The sequence below is a fragment of the Acomys minous genome, assembly GCF_964271855.1.
Source record: "Acomys minous genome assembly, chromosome: 3".
Lineage (NCBI taxonomy): Eukaryota > Metazoa > Chordata > Mammalia > Rodentia > Muridae > Acomys > Acomys minous.
In genome coordinates, this window is record NC_140485.1 from 32663335 (window position 1) to 32669396 (window position 6062).

General features: G+C 45.0%; 1 long non-coding RNA gene across 1 annotated transcript; it reads left to right on the forward strand.

Moving 5' to 3' along the window:
* The first annotated feature begins 358 nt into the window (after positions 1–358).
* LOC311594675 lies at positions 359–5812 on the forward strand. Its single transcript, XR_014778189.1, has 2 exons — positions 359–531; positions 899–5812. It is a non-coding gene; the product is annotated as an uncharacterized lncRNA (long non-coding RNA).
* Positions 5813–6062: the final 250 nt, after the last annotated feature.

Sequence of the window (6062 nt, forward strand, 5' to 3'; positions counted from 1 at the left end):
CTGCTGCTGTAGGAGAGGCTGGAAAAGGGAGGCGATCACCTGGAACCTACAAAGATGAAGAGCTACAAACTTCCCCCCAAATTAGCTTTCATTTAGTAATTTGCCACCTTGTTTCCCGGACTTGAGGAACTTTTGGATAACTTAAATAGGGGGAAGGTAGAAATGTATAATATATATCCTTTAGGGTAGCCCGGTGTAGTGGGATACAGTGGCTTCAGTGGGGGGGGGGGGCGTTGGCGTGCGCGCTCGCGCCCCCACCCACAAGAGTCAGAAGGGGCTTTTTTTTTCGGCCCTTGGACTTTTGTTGTTGCTTTGTTTTCACGAAGTTAACCCGGAGAAGCTGAGAGATGCACTGTGAAGACAGAAGAGATAATTTTAATTTCAAAAAATAAAAGTAACACACTCTCTCTTTAGGGTTGGGCAATCCTGCCTACAGACTTAGAAAGGAAAGCTCTCGGAAGAGGGGGGAGGGGAGCCCCAGCAGCAGCGGGGAGCGTTGTCGGTAACCGAAGGGGCTCTGGTGAATTTCAGGTTCGCATTAGTGACAACTCAGAAGTCTCGCCGGCGGGTGGGGGAGGGAAGTTTGCCAAGGTCTCTGAACTCACTAGAGAGAGAGCTGCCTCCCGAGGCGCCGGGCGGTGCTGGGCGTACCCGAAGCCCCTGTCCTGGCTAAGCCAGCGGCGGCGGTCTCACCCCCGCCTCTAGCCTGACTTTGTCAGCGATCATAAAATGGGAATTGATCATTCGAGCCACCATTGATTAGGGAAGAATGCTTACTGCAGCAGCGGGGGAAAGGTTAAGAGGAAATTGACCTTCTCCGTAGGTGACATAAAGTCATTAGGTAAATGAGATATTCACACTGGAGTTTTAAAAGGTCATGCTCAATTTTTATTTGCAGCCTGAAAAGTCAAGCAGCAGCTCGGGCTTAGGGCAGGGTCTTCCACTCCTGGGGACCTGGGCACTGACCAGAATGAAGTCGTGCTGCGCCGGCCAGCGGAAAAAAATGGGATGTGAATTGCATAATGGAAAAATTCGGCAGGACTCTAGATGGTCCTGGCCCTAGCTTTGGACCTGAGGCCCTTTCCGAGCGCGCCCATCAGTGTGAGTGGCCGTGTCCTTCCAGTTCCGTGATGCGCGCCGGCGGCCCGGAATTCCCATGGCCACAGCACGCAAAAGGATCTCTGGCCGAAGCCGACCCCTCAGCATCAGAAACATTTCCCCTTCCCACGCCTACCAAGTCTCGCACACGGGGAAACTGTTTTGTTGTTGTTGTTGTTTTAAGAAAGAGAGTGAGAGAGATATTTATGCACATATTTATCCCTCTAATTACAGGAATTAATCCTCTTATGACTAAAAGGTAACGTGGAAGGACGTCCTTTTGATGTGAAAAAGCATCATTTGCGACTCACATTCAGACTGATTAAGGAATAATTGTTGTTAAACGCTTTGCAAGAGGAAAGTGTTTAATTGAGGGGCATTCGTAATTTTACGGCTTAGTGCAAAATTAAACGTAATTAAAAACTCAGAAATTCCAACTGATTTTCCAATTATTTTTATTGTCTGAGCTAATTGTTACACAAGGATATCACTTCTCCCCAAAGGCATTGGGAGGGGGATGAGGAATCATACCTTGTCCAAATATTCTCCAACTGGCGACTCCACCGTCCAGAAAGACGCCTCCTGGGCTGCACCTTACCCCCAACTCCCCCCCCCCCGCGGGGTCCCGGGAGGCACCCAACCCTCCCCTTGGTAATTAAGCTTTGCAGCCACTCTCCCTTTGCTCTGAGTTCCGCCAACACCTTCGGATGTGAGAAAGTGACGGCAGTTCTCTTCTGCAGATCATTATGGCAAACCTGGAAGTATCTGGAGAAGGCCGGTGAATTTCTTTAAGCAACACTTGTCGTAGGTAGCCGAGAGATTATTAAAGAAAAAAGAAAAGAAAAGAAAAGAAAGAAAAAGAAGGAAAGACAGAGGAGTAAACACAGCTCTCTGGGGGGCGATCCCTCCTCAAGCCATGGCCGTTGAGAGTGGGGTGGAGGAAAGAAACACACAAACTCTGATTCCAAGATGTTTCTACACGCGCTCGCACGACGACCCACAGATGCAAGCAGCAAACTTTCTATTGCGTTGCACTTTACTTATTTATTTGAGATAAGGATGAGCATGAGAACTCTCAGATTCCTCCCCCCCCCTTTTTTTTAATTGACAGCACGGAACCAAATCATGTGTAGCTTCTTTGAATGTCCAAACATACCTATTTAAATACATTAAAAGAATAATGAAAAGTGCTTTAGGCTTACAAAAACAACATCACATACTTACAGCTAGAGCAGAAGTGTCCTGCCTTTTTTTTTTTTAAACCAGACTTTGCTAGAATCCTGGGAGTAGGAAGGGGAGTGTAAAAAGCATAAGATTAGGCAGAATGTGAATTTATAAATTGCAATTAGTCTAGACTAATTGTACAGAGCAATGGAATGTTTGCGTTCCAGTGAGAGAGTTTCATTTCTCTGGTATTTTTAGGATAGAGACAATCGAATTCACCGTATCTGCCTTTCTAATGCCCCACCCCATAAAATAAATGAGTGCCTCTGATCTGACGTGCGGTGTGAAAATGGTAGAATTAAAACTGTCAGTTCTGCTTGCAACCTGTGTCTTTCGATGGAGTTCAAAAGCTTTTAAAGGTAAAATGTGCCATCATTTATGTGTACTATTTCCTTTCCTTCCATTGCAGCTTTTAAGTGAAAAAAGAAAAAGTATTTGTACTCCTCAGCTCATTTCTCTTAGAAGACTTCAATCTTCCAGGTAATTTGATGGTGGGCTCTGATGCCCAGGCTTGGTGGAGTCTGGGTTTACCTGAGGGTGGCCAAGAAGGTAGGGTGGAATCCGTTTCATCCCCTTGTCCTGCCCCAGTGCTCCAGTGCTATCTCGGAGAAGAGCTTATGCTTGCATGGTTGGGCAAAAAGGAGGAAGTGCCTCTTTTAAGGTTCGAAATGGTGAAAAAGACATCTAATCCATCCTGGAAATTTGAGTAAAAGAAGCAGTGCCCACTTTAGCTTAGGCAAAAAAAGATTGCAGAATCCTTTGAAGAAACTGACAGGGATTTTCCAGAGATGGAGGTGGGGGGTGGGGTGGGGTGGGGAATCCTAGGGTGGGCATTTTATGCAAATGAGCAAATTTGAAACGTAGTACAAATCCGGTATAGTAAAACTGACAGTTCTGACAGTATTGACAACATAAATATATGTTTGAACATCGCACTTTCAGACACTTTACCGATGAAGCAATAAAAAAAAAACCTCAACTACAATATTTCAAATAATCGACATTGATGTTTTGATATATCATTTTTATCCTCTGAATCGATCTATCACTCTCAGGATGGTCAATTTTAAGTAAAAATAGACAGCAATTATTTGCACTTTGACTAATGATGACCTAATAACAATCTTCAATTAATTATATTCAAACTGTGTTTTCTTCCCTCAGAAGTGGAGAAGGTAGGAGAAATTCTTGGGGGGAGTAGAGCCAATAATGGGGCCACCTTTTCTTTTTTTTTTTTTCATTCTGTCCTTATTATATTTATATTAAGGGGTCCAGACTTGGGACTCACTCTTTTGTTCAGAACACTTACAAGGCAAAAGTTTCTCTCACTTGTAGTAGCAACTTTCTAGGCGTGTTAGGGGATGTGCTCTCGTTTGTCCTTGAAAACAGTTAGGAGTTCCTAACTCACCTCCCGCCACATGTGTCCTGCCCTTCAGGTAGGAGTTAGAAAGAGATTTGCTTAAAATCAAAAAACAAAAATTGGAGGTTTCTTCCAGGCTGAGGGAGAGGAAAAGGGAGGGAGGAGATGATGAGAGGGAAGAAGAGGCAAGAAAGAGGGAAATAAGGTAGGAGAGAGGGAGAGAGGAGGGAGGGAGAGAGGGAGGGAGGGAGGGAGGGAGGGATGGAGGGAGGGAGAAAAGGAGGACGAAGGGGGAAGAGAAAGAGAGAGTACAAATAAATACAGTAGCCCCGTGGTGAAGCACCTGGCCCGTCGGCTATCTTGGCGCTGTCTCCTATAAGCTCCGCTCACACCACTTAGCGTTTACAGGTACAGGATGAGCAAGGCTCCGGTTTAGCACCACAGGCTTCCTCGAGCTGTGTGTGTTGGCTCACTCTATCTAGTCTCTGGGTTTTCTAGGGGGCTTTCCTACTCCCACCTTGACACTCCTCTCTCCAGAGTGTGCATGTGTTTGGTAGGCATGGTGGGAATAAATCTGGTTAACTGAGGAAGAGAGAACGGACAGGAGCTTTGGATGAAGGCTGAAGTCTGAGACAGACCCTTGGAAAACTAAATCACCAGGGGCCGAGAGCAAGTGTTCCACCAACGTCCCATTCCTCTAGCAAAAACTTGGTGCCCTGCAGTCCACTCGCAGAGAAGCCCCTTTCCACTCACACCGGGCGGGCGCCGGCCCGCAGACCTCAAACTTAAACAGGCTGTGCTAGCCTAGCCGGGAATCCCAGTGTCTTGTTTCTTTCCAGCAAACTTCCCAATTACAGTTTTAAGCCCCTTCAAAACACCACCCGGGGAGACCGTGGGACTTGTCAACACTTTTAACACCGCTAAGGTGCGCCATAAAAGGAGAAGATGGGTGTGAGCCACGCGGGATCAGGACGTGAACGTCTGCATGATCTGGGTGGCCGGCCTGCCATCTAGTTGCAAGGGCTAAGATGCTGGTCGGGGCGGGGTCCTCTGTCTGCACTAGAAACTGTAGTAAGGACTAGAAAGGGGACAGGAGGGAAAATAAGGAACTGGAAATAGGACACTGAGAGCAGAAATGACAAGAGATAGAGGGAAAGAGAAAGGAACCGAGGAAGGGCTCCGGACGGAGAAACTGACAGCGCCATAGTGCACAGAGCGTTTGGAGCCCCGCCAGATAGCGCTAGAGGGCTATTTATTGAAACCCGTTCTTTGCGCGACACTGGAAAACAGCTACAATTGGGAGAAATTAGACCTGGCAAAAATGCATCAATTCTACTCTGTCCTGTTTTTTGTTTTTGTTTTGTTTTGTTTTGTTGTAAACTGTAGGTTGATTTGATACCATTATTTCCAGGGAGAAAAGTCTGTAATAAAACACTAAGGTGTGAAAAAAAACCAAAAATAAATAAATAAATAAATATACAAAACAAAAGCAAACCCCAATAAGGTGTGTAGGGGGAAGGCAGGAGGACCTCTTCCCTTTGTAGACATCATTTAGAAAGAGCATGACCCGAGGTAACAGGTAAGGAAGTGAGCAGAATTCTTTCCAGAGTAACTTTTCAGTTATACTGCTGGGAAGGTCAAAAACAGTTCACAAGGATGAGAGGAGGTTTACAGAGAAGAGATGTTTTTAAAGTAATAAATGGCTCCAAGGGGTGGAGTGAGGGACAAACACGTTATTAGAAATGCCAAATAAAATATATATCAAAAATTCCAACTGTCAGCCACAAGGACCAGGGCAGAAGAAAACCCCTCTGCCTTTGTCCAAATAGCACTAGGCTCCAGGACTGTTTCAGCAGTGCCACAAAATCCTTGGGGAACAATTTACAAACACCCTGGGAAGCCTAGAGAAAGGAGGAGGACTTCAAAAACTCACCCTCCTTTAGAGCCCAAAGGAAAGTAGTGTGGAAGGAAATGGAAAACCTAGGAACAGAGGTGGAGTCCAGAACAAGAAAGAACAAATGGATGGAATATTTTAGGCCATTTTTTCCCTGTTTCTTTTCCCTTGCTAGATTCACTAATTCTAGGAAATAAATGTCTTTCATAATGATACTTTACTTTGAAGTATCAACTTTGTTTTGTCAAAAAACACACACAAAAGACAAAACAAACAAACAAACAAAAATCCCTGGCATTTTGCGAGTCTAGTTTCCCATTTTAATGCTGAACTTTCCTTTGACCCAACGAAATCCGTCTTAAATTAAAGAAATCAGTTCTCTTTCTCCAGACTGAGGAACAGAACCTCCTCAATGCTAACATAATCTCAGCATTTTTCTCAAATAAAAGTTTTTTTTAAAATAAGAAATATTCCAAACCAAAACAT